The following is a 16,060-nucleotide window of genomic DNA, read 5'->3' as shown; positions in this document are numbered from 1 at the left end:
ACGCAGAACAAAAATGTTCCTTAGGTTACCCAACCATTTACGTATTCTCTCTCAATTTCTAGATGGTTCACCGCCTCCGATTTTTAGGGGAACCTAGTACTACACTGACTGTATGCGTGAAGAAAACGATCGTTGCCAGGTAACGACCGATAGGTATACAACACACCCAATGTACGGGTACCTCGGGTACGACCTTAATTAACCAAAGCTGCTACGAAAACTACCGTAGTGAACACCAACTTACGGTAATCTACGGTATCCAGTGGCAGTTTTACACCTCTACCCGTGGCTCTCCTTACGCTAACTGTGTCTTTCTTAAGTGTTTGCTTGCCTGTAAGGCTTTGGCTAAGTTTAAACTACCAGTGAAGCGCTCTATCCTTTCGTAGCAGCTTTGTAACGCCGCTGTCGAACCACAGTAGGTCTTCCCATCCCGCACAACTTTGCTCGGCACATTAACTAAGGTATATTTTACAATACTCTTGAACTTTGTCCATCCATGATGGATATTTTCGATGTTGGAGACTACTCAGATTATCTGACACCATTTCTTATCGCTCTAGCTAAAGAGAAATGTCTTTCTACCGTTCTTTACATTCCTATTTACTACCGTATTAAGGGGCTCCGGAAAGGCTCAAAACCATGAAAAGTTCAATTTTTACTTTTTTGCGTTTTCTGAATCTGCAGACTATTACCTTTTAATAGATATATAATTTATTCAATTCCGAAGACTACAACTATTTTTAAATTTTTTTTGAAATGTGTTCTAAATGGGCGTGACCCACTGTGGCGCTGTTAAACTGCTGTCAAATGGTGTTATTATTAACGTCCGTGTTCATCAGGTACATTTTAGTGATGTGAGATAAAGTATAAAACCTATTTTCAGAGACTTAGCAGCACCTGAATTGTTGAAAAAGTGTATTCACGGAAAACCTCAAAACCCCAATGAAAGTGTAAATAGTGTTATATGTTCGACAATCCCCAAGACTGTATTTGTTGGAATAGAAACACTTCACTTTGGTGTGTATGATGCTGTTGCGACTTTCAATGATGGCAACATTGTAAGGTGCAAGGTATTTAGAAATATGGGAATGAAGATAGGTTCTAACATGGTACGAGCGATGCTTGCTTTAGACAAGGAACGCCTTCGGGCTGCAGACAGGGCTGTAAAGAGTCTAGAAATACAAGCAAGAGTAAACAGGAGGAGGAACAAGAGGAAGCTGGAGGAGCAGTTTGCAGAGGATGAAGATAATCCATCCTATGGACCTGGAATGCACTAAAAAGTTAATCCAATCTTTGTCGCTCGATTCCCAAAACTTTTATTTTCTCATACTAATTGCATGTTTTCTAAGGATCTTCCAAACATATTTGTTTCAAACTTTCAGTAAATGTTACACAGTACCTTCTGCATAATTTAACACAGCCTTTTTCCAAAAAACTGTATATTTTTGAATATATAAATAAAAAATTGCAAAAAAAATGAATTTTCATTACAATTGAAAAAAAAACTCATCTTCAATAACTGAACTAAAATTTTGTAAAATCCCTGTGTTAAGTTGTAGCCCATATTCCAATAAATAATCTGTGAAAAGTTCAACTTCCTACCTCAAATACTTTGTGAGGAAAGATGTAATTTATAAGCGTTATTTTAACATTGCAAGTATAGGGCGTTCCGGAGCCCCTTAAGCAGTGCTGTAACAGCCTTACAATAACTAATTCGCTGTTCTACGTTATCTGAGTCGGAGGTCGAACCTGTTGAACAGTAGATCCTACAGCTCTCCACTGAGTTACAGATAGCCTCATACAAGATCGTTACAGAATCATTCGAGCCTCTCAACTCTGCTCCAAACCAGAGCACCACAATCGATTCCAGGAACGATTCTGCAAAATGCTAGCTCTGATTCGTACCGACGTGAGACACGATTTGCAGTCGGGTGCACCCAGTGCACTTAGTCGCTGCAGGCGGAGCCTCCTCCAGCCGCGCAAGAAGACAGGGATTGGAATACATCCAGCAAATAATTGAGAACGTAGGTCACAAGTGCTACTCTGGAATGACGAGGTTCTCACATGAGAGGAATTCGTAGGAGACCACATCAAACCAGACAGAAGACACATGACAAAGCGCATCCTGTATCATCGACGATCTGCTCATATCTACTACCACCATTCTTTCCTCCCACTACCTGTTCAGTTACAGATCTCAGGAATGTCAGACGTGCAGAACTATTTTATCTTTCCTCTTCATTATTTTTTTATCGACGTCGTTGCTTACTCCATCAATGCATCTAATATCCAACATAATTTTATAAAACCATACCCCAAACCCTTACGATCCTGTTATTTCACGATTCGTCAACGGTACACGACCATATTGGCATCTGATCCAAACATATCTTCCCATGAATCCTTTTCTGTCCAAAACAAATTTTTTGGATGTTGTTACCTATTTCTCTTTAAAGTTTTTTTGCCTTACTCATGTCTTGTTACTGTATATTTCTTGCAGGTTCCTTCTTTATGTTTACTACTTCCTAGATAGCATAATTCAACATCCTGTTCGGGTGTGTCTCGTTAGTATTCAACATCTAGCTGTCTAGCTAGCTCACCTACCGTCAACGACCACTAACTTTTATTGATATGTGTAATACAGCCATGATCTTTCAATTTTACAATTACCGTACCTCGTATTACCTGAAATAATTTATTCGACTGTTCTCAAACTTATTTCAGTCATTTGCTCCATTTATAGTCCCGTGGTGGAGATCTGAAACTGATTCTGTGGTAAAATATCAGCTTATTGTAATGTCCATCGTTAGTCAGCCACACTTTTGCCGCAACGACAAATGGTGTCATTCAGTTGTACAACTTCTTCTGGTCGGTTTAAATAAGTGATAAGGATGTGAAGCACAATGATACGTTATCACTGTAGTCCACACATGTGATAAGACGTAACAATGTGTACGATATCACATCGGTTGTGGAGCAATCCGGTTCAGGTGTCGCGTCTCTGAGACGCTGTGGTAGGGAGAATAAAACGGAGTTTTGTACAGAAGAATGGAGCGAAATTTTGAAGTGTTACCGTCTGTGTGGTGTACGTCTAGAGAGCAAAATCTATAAGACTGAATAAAACAATTGCAGACATGAAATTAGGAGCAGTATAAAAAGATAAAAGATGAATTGCAAGACAAGGAGTATTGCAGTTCCATATCGATCAGTTTATATTTCAGTCCTGCGTCTCGGATGTGGTTCTTTCCACTAGTACTCCACCATAGAACGTCGGTTCCTCGTGTCTCACGAACACGTAGGTACGACATTCATTCCTAACCCTGTTTTTTGGTTCTGCTCTCTTCACCGCCGGGCTGGTCCCCTCGGCCGGTGTATGTGGCAGTGTGTGTCCATAAGAAATCTTTATAATGTTAAAAAAAGATAAGTTGATAAAATAACTATCCTGTCGAGTGGTTAATTTAGTACTGGTTGAAACTGTAAGAGACAATTTGTAGAGGGAGACAAGGGGCTGAATAAAACAAGCAGGTTGAAAGATAATGGAAAAAAGTAAAAGGAATAATACTCGGAAATTCTGGAAGAAAACGGATGTTAATTTTAATATTTGTAAACAAAATACGCTATAGAAAAACTGCAGAAAGTAACATCAAAGGGGAGGGTACCAGATATGGCAAAACCCATTACTTGGAAAAAGTGCATCATAACAGCAAAAAATTGCCACTGAACGTGAAATATGGGACGATTTTAAAGGTACACTCTTTCAAATACCTTGGAGGGTTTATACTGCCATCAGTGGTGAACAATATGGCGAACCTAGAAAGAGCCTTGAAACTTCAAAAGGCATTAAGAACGACGCGGAACCACTGTTAACAAATTAGTAACATCACACAATGCGGAATAGCGGCGTTACAAAAACGTTCGTTTACCGGAAGCATTACGTGCATCAGTGACCACAGTTGTTGGTAGGCTCTTTAAAGCTGCGAAAACTGAAATTTACGTTCTGTATACTTAAGAATTCCTTAGAAACAGAGCAGAGCTTTGGTAAAAGACATAAAACAACCAAATAAGAATAATGAAACGTGTCGTTTCGCAACACAATTTCGCATTATTTCTCGTTTATTTCCTTGCACGGAAATCCTCACATCATACCTCTGCGACGGATAATACTAAAACCTTACATTCTTTCTGAGCTCAACATCTCTCATTATGACTCGGGTTGTCAAGCAAAAAATGGGAATTTTCCGTACATAGAATGGAAACAAAACATAGTCATCATGATCCTGAAATCGGATGGTAGTTTATGCACTGTTACATTATAGAATAATTAATGTACACTCCTGGAAATGGAAAAAAGAACACATTGACACCGGTGTGTCAGAACCACCATACTTGCTCCGGACACTGCGAGAGGGCTGTACAAGCAATGGTCACACGCACGGCACAGCGGACACACCAGGAACCGCGGTGTTGGCCGTCGAATGGCGCTAGCTGCGCAGCATTTGTGCACCGCCGCCGTCAGTGTCAGCCAGTTTGCCGTGGCATACGGAGCTCCATCGCAGTCTTTAACACTGGTAGCATGCCGCGACAGCGTGGACGTGAACCGTATGTGCAGTTGACGGACTTTGAGCGAGGGCGTATAGTGGGCATGCGGGAGGCCGGGTGGACGTACCGCCGAATTGCTCAACACGTGGGGCGTGAGGTCTCCACAGTACATCGATGTTGTCGCCAGTGGTCGGCGGAAGGTGCACGTGCCCGTCGACCTGGGACCGGACCGCAGCGACGCACGGATGCACGCCAAGACCGTAGGATCCTACGCAGTGCCGTAGGGGACCGCACCGCCACTTCCCAGCAAATTAGGGACACTGTTGCTCCTGGGGTATCGGCGAGGACCATTCGCAACCGTCTCCATGAAGCTGGGCTACGGTCCCGCACACCGTTAGGCCGTCTTCCGCTCACGCCCCAACATCGTGCAGCCCGCCTCCAGTGGTGTCGCGACAGGCGTGAATGGAGGGACGAATGGAGACGTGTCGTCTTCAGCGATGAGAGTCGCTTCTGCCTTGGTGCCAATGATGGTCGTATGCGTGTTTGGCGCCGTGCAGGTGAGCGCCACAATCAGGACTGCATACGACCGAGGCACACAGGGCCAACACCCGGCATCATGGTGTGGTGAGCGATCTCCTACACTGGCCGTACACCACTGGTGATCGTCGAGGGGACACTGAATAGTGCACGGTACATCCAAACCGTCATCGAACCCATCGTTCTACCTTTCCTAGACCGGCAAGGGAACTTGCTGTTCCAACAGGACAATGCACGTCCGCATGTATCCCGTGCCACCCAACGTGCTCTAGAAGGTGTAAGTCAACTACCCTGGCCAGCAAGATCTCCGGATCTGTCCCCCCATTGAGCATGTTTGGGACTGAATGAAGCGTCGTCTCACGCGGTCTGCACGTCCAGCACGAACGCTGGTCCAACTGAGGCGCCAGGTGGAAATGGCATGGCAAGCCGTTCCACAGGACTACATCCAGCATCTCTACGATCGTCTCCATGGGAGAATAGCAGCCTGCATTGCTGCGAAAGGTGGATATACACTGTACTAGTGCCGACATTGTGCATGCTCTGTTGCCTGTGTCTATGTGCCTGTGGTTCTGTCAGTGTCATCATGTGATGTATCTGACCCCAGGAATGTGTCAATAAAGTTTCCCCTTCCTGGGACAATGAATTCACGGTGTTCTTATTTCAATTTCCAGGAGTGTGTGTGTGTGTGTGTTCTCTGTGTACAATGACCGGTATAGGGAACTACTAATCTGTCTACATCAACAGTGTATAAACAAGAGTATCATACACTAGGGATAATCAGACTATCCTGTTCGATCATGGTTGCCCTAAAATGTCAGAAATGATGGCGTGATTTCTGTTGTAAGGCTGCGGCCGATTACCTGAGCCACGCTTGTAAGATTTGTATTTGAGGTTCTGCATATATCTACTTTCTTTTTGGTCTTAAGCTCTATTACCACGACAAGCAAGGTGACGAAAGTCATGAGAGAGAGAGAGAGAGAGAGAGAGAGAGAGAGAGAGAGAGAGAGAGAGAGAGATAGATGCTCATACACAGAAGGCAGCAGCGTCGCGTACACAAGGTATAAAAGCGCAGTCCACTGGAGGAGCTGTCGCTTGTATTCAGCAGATTCGTGTGAAAAGGTGTCGAACGTGATTACGGCCACACGACGGGAAGACATTGAACGCGGAATGGTAGTTGGAGCTAAACGCATGGGACATTCCATTTCGGAAATCTTTGGAGAATTTATAACCCTACCCCTACTATTGCAATTTAGCATGCTTTTACCTAAATAACAGAAAACCTTTGTCTATGTTGTCACGTATACTATACCCCAACAGAACAAAAGTCGTGTTACTGGAAAAGCCACGTATAACCTTCTTACTAAAATTTAGTTTAGTTTCCAAATAATGTAAACTATGGAAGAACATTCCAATTAGTCGGAAAAGCCAATCAATAGAGTTATCGTTTTTACAGGATTTGACAGTGTGATGTGTTTAATGGGTAAGTATATCAGACTTTTTCCTAAGACTTCACCCAGCAGTTAAATAGAAACGCAGTATAAAAAGTATACTGAAACTAGGACAACTCAGGTCAAAGTTAATTTAGTGGTTCAAATATGTACTACTGGTAGCCAGCCTATCCAGGCAATGAAACAGTAGAAGTATTGGAAAAGCAAAGTATGAACTTTTCCTACTTTGTTCCTACTGATTGAGTTCGTTCTTCAAATTAATATTACTAAACTTAATGTTCGTGCAGACACTATAATTTCTTATTGACTACTCCCCCCTTAAACATTACCTTTTAAAAAGAGAAAAAGCCCAGTAGATAGCTTCAGGGAAGCTAAAAAAGAGTTGGCCAGGGGAACATACAGAAAATCATTTTCTTTAAAAAACTTAAGTACTAAAATACTTAGATAGTAAAGCACACATTTTTATACTAATCATTTCACTTCAAGAAAACTCTTACTGGAATTTACTTTCAACAGCTATTCTTTGAACTGACTCCGTATAGTCATTTACCAGATTCTAGTAACTTGGCTACACTCTGATTGAATTTTACCCAAGCAAACTTTCACTATAACACTCTGACGGAGTCGAGAAAACACAAAACTAAATGGTGTCCCTTTATATTAACTTGGCACTTCATATGTCTGTAAGTTAGGATACTCGGAGTCGGCAAACACCAGGAAGGAACGCTACATAGGTGTATGATCAGCATGAAATGACAGGGCGAACCACTTTCTTTAAAGTTCAAGAATGATTATTAAAAAAGAGTTTACATTAATGGTTCACGCTGTACAAAAGTATATAACTATAAAAGTCTTATCTGGTGGCTATAGCCGTGGGTGTGACGAACAATTATAACGGCTACACAACCCACGGTACGGCCTGCAAGTATCTTTATGAGCTCAATTTCTCTTCTTGGCGTCGTTCAGTTCTACAGTAGCCCAACAACTCGCACCTATGCTTTAAGCCTTTCCATCCGAGGAAATTTGTGCTAATTCGCAGGCAAAGTTTCTCCTGCTCTACAAAGGTGTTGCCTCAATCACTGCTGCCTACAGACACTCCCTTACATTCCGCGTACGCTCTAGGTAGCGCACCAATTCGCCCTTGTCACGTAGTCCACTCCCCAGAGCCATTTTAGTTTGAACCAAAAGATCACTGGCTTTTACGTAACACATATTGTTCCTAAGCGTGACCATTTCTTAAATTGTCTAATTTACATTAACATGAACAATTTGTACACACAAACATTTTTGAATACAAAATGTCATCAGAAAATTGTTTAACGTAATAAACAGTTTACATAGTATTTTATATACATTAGTCACATAAAATACAAAGAACTTAAGTCTCAAGTATAGTACACTTTACTTACAGAGAAAATATAGTATCAATATGCGAAAACTTTAAAGCAAAAAATTATAAAAATTTAAATTAACCGTGAACAAATATTGTTACAAATTCAGTATTCAGAGATAGTGTCAAGAGTCTGCCAAGAATACCAAATTCCAGGCATTACCTCTGAGCACGGACAACGCAGTGGTAGATAGCCTTCACTTGGAGACTGACAGCAGCGACGTTCGCGTAGAGTTGTCAGTGCTCACAGACAAGCAACACTGCGTGAAATAACAGCAGAAATCAACGTGACGTACGACAAACGTATCCGTTAGGACACTGCGGCAAAATTTGGCGTTAATTGGCTAAGGGTGCAGACGGCCGTCGCGAATACCTTTGCTAACAGCACGACGCCGCCTGCAGCATCACTCCTGGACTCGTGTGACCATACTGTTTGGATCTTGGGCGACTGGAAATCCGTGGCCTCGCTGGAATAGTCCCAATTTCAGTAGGTAAGAACTGATCGTAGGCTTAGTGTGGCGCACGCCCCACAAAGCCATGGGCCCAACTTGTCAACAAGGAACTGTGCAAGCGTGTCTGGGCTCCATAATCGCGTGAAGTGTGTTTTAATGGAGTGGACTGGGTCCTCTGGTCAAACTGGACCGGTAATTGACGGGAAGTGGTTGTGTTGGGCTACCTGGAGACCACCTGAGCCATTCATGTACTTAATGTTCCCAAACAACGATGGAATTTCTTTGAATGACAATGTGGCAGATCAGCGGGCAACAATTGTTTGAGATTGATTTGAAGAACATTCTGGGCAATGCGAGAAATGATTCGGTCACCCAAATCATCCGAGATGAATCTCGTCGAACATTTATGGGACGTAATCGAGAGGGTAGTTTGCGCACAAAATCCTGCACCGGCAACCCTTCCGCATTTATGGGCGGCTATAGTCAGCACGGCTCAATATTTCTGCAGGGTACTTCCAGGGACTTGTTGAGTGTATGTCACTTAGAGTTGCTCCACTACACAGGGAAAAAATAGATCAGGCACTATGTTAATAGGTACCACATCACTTTTGTCACAGTAAAAGCATTCCACGGATGAACAAAAATAGTACTACTAGATTAACATTTCAGAGCTGCATCAAACCAGTCATCTAAGGACAACCACAACGACTAAGTTAACAGAAAGCTACGCATCTGATACTCGATCCTCTGAAAGAGCAATTTGTTTGCTTCTTTTGAGCGATGTGCTTAAATTTAGAGCTCCTTCGGTATGTTGTTACTACAGTATGATCCTGGCCTTCAGCTTCACAAGGTTTAAGTGCGTTTTATTACATGGCCTATTGATTTAGTCCGTCTTAAGAACCACTCCTCGCAATCCAGACGCTTCATTTTATGCACTCCAGATGCAGATCAAGCCGCAGACTGAAGTACAGGGTATTTCAAAAATGACCGGTATATTTGAAACGGCAATAAAAACTAAACGAGCAGCGACAGGAATACACAGTTTGTTGCAATATGCTTGGGACAACAGTACATTTTCAGGCAGACAAACTTTCGAAATTACAGTAGTTACAATTTTCAACAGCAGATGGCGCTGCGGTCTGGGAAACTCTATAGTACGATATTTTCCACATATCCACCATGCGTAGCAATAATATGGCGTAGTCTCTGAATGAAATTACCCGAAACCTTTGACAACGTGTCTGGCGGAATGGCTTCACATGCAGATGAGATGTACTGCTTCAGCTGTTCAATTGTTTCTGGATTCTGGCGGTACACCTGGTCTTTCAAGTGTCCCCACAGAAAGAAGTCACAGGGGTTCATGTCTGGCGAATAGGGAGGCCAATCCACGCCGCCTCCTGTATGTTTCGGATAGCCCAAAGCAATCACACGATCATCGAAATATTCATTCAGGAAATTAAAGACGTCGGCCGTGCGATGTGGCCGGGCACCATCTTGCATAAACCACGAGGTGTTCGCAGTGTCGTCTAAGGCAGTTTGTACCGCCACAAATTCACGAAGAATGTCCAGATAGCGTGATGCAGTAATCGTTTCGGATCTGAAAAATGGGCCAATGATTCCTTTGGAAGACATGGCGGCCCAGACCAGTACTTTTTGAGGATGCAGGGACGATGGGACTGCAACATGGGGCTTTTCGGTTCCCCATATGCGCCAGTTCTGTTTATTGACGAAGCCGTCCAGGTAAAAATAAGCTTCGTCAGTAAACCAAATGCTGCCCACATGCATATCGCCGTCATCAATCCTGGGCACTATATCGTTAGCGAATGTCTCTCGTGCAGCAATGGTAGCGGCGCTGAGGGGTTGCCGCGTTTGAATTTTGTATGGATAGAGGTGTAAACTCTGGCGCATGAGACGATACGTGGACGTTGGCGTCATTTGGACCGCAGCTGCAACACGGCGAACGGAAACCCGAGGCCGCTGTTGGATCACCTGCTGCGCGTTGCCCTCTGTGATTGCCGTACGCGGTCGCCCTACCTTTCCAGCACGTTCATCCGTCACGTTCCCAGTCCGTTGAAATTTTTCAAACAGATCCTTTATTGTATCGCTTTTCGGTCCTTTGGTTACATTAAACCTCCATTGAAAACTTCGTCTTGTTGCAACAACACTGTGTTCTAGGCGGTGGAATTCCAACACCAGAAAAATCCTCTGTTCTAAGGAATAAACCATGTTGTCTACAGCACACTTGCACGTTGTGAACAGCACACGCTTACAGCAGAAAGACGACGTACGGAATGACGCACCCACAGACTGTGTTGTCTTCTATATCTTTCACATCACTTGCAGCGCCATCTGTTGTTGAAAATTGTAACTACTGTAATTTCGAAAGTTTGTCCGCCTGAAAATGTACTGTTGTCCCAAGCATATTGCAACAAACGGTGTATTTCTATCGCTGCTCGTTTAGTTTTTATTGCCGTTTCAAATATACCGGTCATTTTTGAAACACCCTGTATAAGCAATGTTTGACATCACAAGGTTCCCATCGGCTGTAATGTTAGATTAGTATACTGTGTACGTTATTTGACATTTACAACTGTTCTGTTTTCTCATAATGAGCTTGTCTTTGGATGTTCCACTCACATAGACCTCCAAATCACTTTGACATACACCACTCCTTTATAGACGACAGCATTTTGTTCCGTGCGCCTTGGTGACTTATAAACGCCATATACAGCTCTGATACAGATTATTATGCAGCTACTATTAGTATCAAACACTGTTATTCGCGGTACACAACACAGCCCAGGTGCCTATGGTTTTAATAATAGCCATAAAATGTGGTGCAGGGAAGCATCTTATCTTTCATTATTAACCTAGTCCCGGTAACGTTCCGGCCAAACCTCAATTGCGAGTAGACAGTCCGTAATGACTGCCGAAGATTCCCGGGGTAGTGAGTAACCCACGCCAACGACCTCGTAAAAGAGGGTGGACGAGCGGACAGGAGTTTCACGGCAAGCACTTGCTCCTAGGATGGGGAACTGTCCCTAAAAGGCAAATGATTCAGCAGTGATAAACGATATGAGGAATAGAACATACTAGAAACCACTTCGTTAAACACACGTATTGTGTATTCACAGAACATCTGTAATGGAAAAACTGTCTGTCTCCATTGCTAAAGGAGTCCCACTTAGTCCTCCATTCGGCTATCTAGGGGGCTATTGCCAAAAAGAGGTAACCACGAGAAACAAGCTGAATAACCGACGAAAGCGTAATATTTTAAGAGTTGGAAATCTGAACGAGATATGAATCTAAGAAGGGAAATGTAAAGGCGCAGCCTAGGTATGGCGGAGTCAGTATAATGAATTGGAAACAATATAAGTATTTGTCATGTGGCAATATCAACTGAAGCGAAAAATGGTACAAAGCAAGAAAGATTCATTATGAATAGCAACATCAGTCTGAAAGCGAGTAACTGTGAATAATTCGGTGTTGAGATTATTCCAGTCAGAACTGGTATCAAACCAACGTCAACGACTATGGTTCAGATAGACATCCCGACATCTCAAGCAGAATATTAGGAACTAGAGAAATCGTATGGGGACATAGAATGGATAGTTCAATACGTGTTGTAATTTTCATGTGAGTGGAAGGCTGTAGTGAGGGAGGAGTAGAAGACATGCAGTACAACATGCTTTTTTCTTTTTTAGTAGGGCAGTCTCTGAAGGGTTTGGATACTCCAGGATGCTCAGTTGGGAAATATGGGATTGATATTGTAAAATCTTGTCATCTAATAAATAAAAGTACATTCACCCGGTGCCAACATAGCCAAACTAGCTCTTTCTTTTTACTTCGTTCCATCATTTTAATGTTGCGTGAAGAGCAACTGCATACAGTCATATTTAAAGTTCAATATTGAATTCTTCCGATGTGGTAACCTAGAGCCACCTTGCGATGGAGTCGAAAATGTGCTTTGTTTAAATATTGTTGCAAATACTACCGACACATTTCCCCAACAATTGTGTACTTAAACAGCTATGAAACTTCGTAATAATATGGTAAGATTGCCAACAACATTCACTTCTGATTCCCTCACAACGCGATTTTACACAAAATACACAGTAAGTATTTTGCATTCGAGAGTAAACACAAAATAAAATCTGTTTGTATCCACTTGTCCTGGAAGAACCGAGCAAGTGAAGAGATGAAACGTACAAGAGATACATGGACCATGCTGATGCTTGTAAGTAGAGGTAATGTTCTTTCATTCATAGAATAGCCGTCTTACATGCCATACGCGGGAACACACATGTTACTGATGTGGCATTTTTTGGTCAAGGAAGCTTGGCTTTGGCTTCTCACAGAAGTGGAGTCCATATAACGGAAATTTCATCGGAATATTGCAACTGTTATGCGACTATGATCCAGTTTTTGTTAAACTGGAATGCGTACAAGTGCAATATCTGTCAAGGGATATTCTGAATGGAATTTATTTGTAGTCCTGCCCATCATGTAAAGACTGCCCTCTTGGAACAGAAAGACAATATCATTCAATTATTGTCGATGCAAGTCCTAATTCATGTCATGTTGAAAAGATAGCATTCATCCTGCGCTAATTTACTTCAATATGGAATTTCATAAATATGAAATAAGTGAATGGTTTTTAGGATTCGTAGATTGTAGTCAGAAAACAGGAGCTGCTATTGGCATTTAATTTGATCAATACTTGTGAGACACACAATTCCTATTAGTGAATGACTCAGAGTTATGATAACGGAAGTAATACGAGAGGGTCTTATAAATTACCTTGGACATGCTTTCTTCGGGCAATCCTCTTGCATAATTTTCTGTGTGTACTTGTCACAACATTACGTGGAGTACATGTTGGCATGTAGCAGATACAGTTTTTCGGTCTGATACAGCTTCCTTTCAACCTGTTCAGCTTCAATCCACAAAAATTGGAAATTCTGAAACAATGCTTTGGCCGTTATTTATATTCAATGTCTGATGCCACCTGCAGTGCTCATATTGACACTATAAAACCAACTACTGCTCACTTGAATAATATTGCTGTTGCTGCTGAAGCTCAAAGTTAAATTTGTCAGTTTAAACACGTTGTGTGGTGTGAGGTGTTTTGGATTATGAGAGATATTCAAAGTGTTGAACAATATAGGCTAATATTGTTGGTACCAACTGGCTACAAAAAAGTTAAAAAAGCTCTAAATACTACCATTGATGGTGAGGTGAAACACTTCGCGAGATTATGAAATAACTTAAAATATCTTAGCGAAAATTGAGAGACCGTACGTCGTGAATCTAAAGTTGTAGCCCTGTATTTCTAAAGATGTGGCGCACTGACATCATGAAGTGGATTGGTATGAAACTCAGATTTATTAAAGATAAATATTTTTATTTCAATGACATTCTAGTGGCTAACATGAAAACCTGAAGATTTTAGATAAAACACTTCGATTTTTATGAAAACGTTGAAAGATAACCGACACTGCTGAGACATGAAAGGTCTTTATCAATGAATATCGTAATTATGCCACAACAGATTTACAGGGAGAAATTATATATCTCAAAACAGTTCATACTTCAAAGTTTCGACGCATTACTTGGGAACAGTTAGACCTCTTCAGCAAGATCCACGAGCTTAAAATTCGTCTTATTTTCGGATGGTTTTGTAGGTATGCACATATTTTATTCTTCCAGTGACTATAGCTGATGCGGAAAGTTAATTCAGTTTCGTCTCGTGTTAAAAATTGCCAGATGAACTATGCATCAACATGATCTCGCAGATTTGGGGGACCTTACCACCTGAATACAATGTCGCAAATCAACCAGACTTTGATGCTGTGATGCAAACATGTCATGCAGTTCCCTAGGTGTAGTCTTAAGTTTATGATTGTCTTCATCACTACTTTTCAAACCAATATTTATTACTACTCTTTCAGGCTCCCCTCCATGGAAACGTCATGGCGCTTGCATTCTTTCCCGAAATATTTAACCATTGCACAATGATTCATGATTCACTAGATTCGTGTGTTCTCAACAGGATATTAGTCACGGTTTACGACTTTTTTTACTACATTCCAAATGATTTGACTGCAAAAGTACATTATACAACGTGTGTCACAACGATTTCTAGTTCTCTGAAATAGTAGAGGGCAGTAGTGAAATATTTTTGTTAATGAAGACATATCCAGAAACGTGTAGTTCTGAACTTGCACTAAGATGAAGGAAACTGTATAGTGTAAAACGTGCAGGAAGGACTTCACTGCAACACGAGTGTAAAATTTAGAGCAATATCTTAGCAATGACACTTCACGCAGGTTTCCTAAAAATTTTCTTTTTACGAAATAATTAAATATAATTAATATTGGAATTATATTTATAAATGTTGTTTAAATTTGTGGATACCGCAATCTATGTTAAATGATCGAAAATATGTGTGGACATTATAGACATGAATGTAGGAAGGGTGCACGGGAAAAATGGATACTGCAGAAAGTAAATGTAACTTCCAGTGTTAGTTCTGTAATTAAGAAGTCTGTCTTTCCACACTTTCGCAGAAAAAGAATCTTACATATTTTAAAACCCGAAATTAAATAAATTAATTTCACAGAAGATACTCTGTAACCTATCATAACAAACTTCCATAGTTCTTAGTTTATATGGTAAGAATAACGGCCGAAAGGATAGCATCTAAAATCTGAATGATGAGCACTGGCTTTTGTACAGAAAACGAAGCATTTGCAGACACTGTATTATTGATAGGTAATGTTTATGTTAATGTCGTCTACCACATCAAACCATTCGGATAAACTATATGTAAACTTTCTGCTCTAGATCGTAACACATCGCGCGATTTCTTCGGGGACGCATGCTTCCTAAATGCAGTGCAATGACGTGTCAGTCTGTATAGCTTCCTCGAATGTTTACAGGATCTGTAACACAGGAAAACAGTACGCCCAACACGGAACCGACCTTAGTACAGTTAATAGTTGTTCTATGATACCCACAGGTGTATACCACCGCATGTTTTTCAACCCATTAAGCCATGAACTGTCAGTTCGCTGGAATTCCTCTCGTATCACAGTACACATTACGTTCGTGAATATACGTTTACCGTTCAATAAGAAAATACATTTATCCTATTTCATCCCAATAAGTATTTTTTGTGTATCTACAGAATTCCCCGAATTATGTTTAAACCGTCTCAAAACCATCATGACAATAAAACTTGTTTTTATATATATATATATATATATACAGACAGCGATGACGAACACAACACTAGACACTTTAGCTGAAGGAGGTTGGAAACCTCCAAAAAGCTGGCTATTCATATGAGTTATAAGCAACCCGCCTCTACTTTAAATGCGAATGCAATATTTAAACTTCTGAAATCGAGTAAAGTACTACATTTATCCTTCTCGAACCTACCTGAAAGTCTGGAACATAATCACGGACTCACCCTGCACAGACATAAACATACAGGTGTCGGCGCCTATAACTCCGACGCTCTGTGACATCGTTCTCGTTTCGTTCAAGGCGCCTTCTACAACCTCTCGAAGTTTGTCGGTGTAATTTAGACGCATTGTTTATGTGGAAGGTTGTAAAAGCGCTAAAGGTGAACATATTGGCAATAAAAAGGGCTATGTAAAGTGAGAGATCCACTATAAACTGCTTACAGT

General features: G+C 41.4%; 1 protein-coding gene across 1 annotated transcript in view; it reads left to right on the top strand.

The window, feature by feature from the left end:
- The window catches only part of LOC126203311 (alpha-tocopherol transfer protein-like), a 175,833-nt gene that overhangs the window by 44,045 nt on the left and 115,728 nt on the right, over positions 1-16,060 (top strand). The window lies entirely within an intron of this gene.

The sequence above is a fragment of the Schistocerca nitens genome, chromosome 9, assembly GCF_023898315.1.
Source record: "Schistocerca nitens isolate TAMUIC-IGC-003100 chromosome 9, iqSchNite1.1, whole genome shotgun sequence".
In the NCBI taxonomy this organism is placed as follows: domain Eukaryota; kingdom Metazoa; phylum Arthropoda; class Insecta; order Orthoptera; family Acrididae; genus Schistocerca; species Schistocerca nitens.
This window is presented reverse-complemented; position numbering and strand designations above follow the sequence as displayed.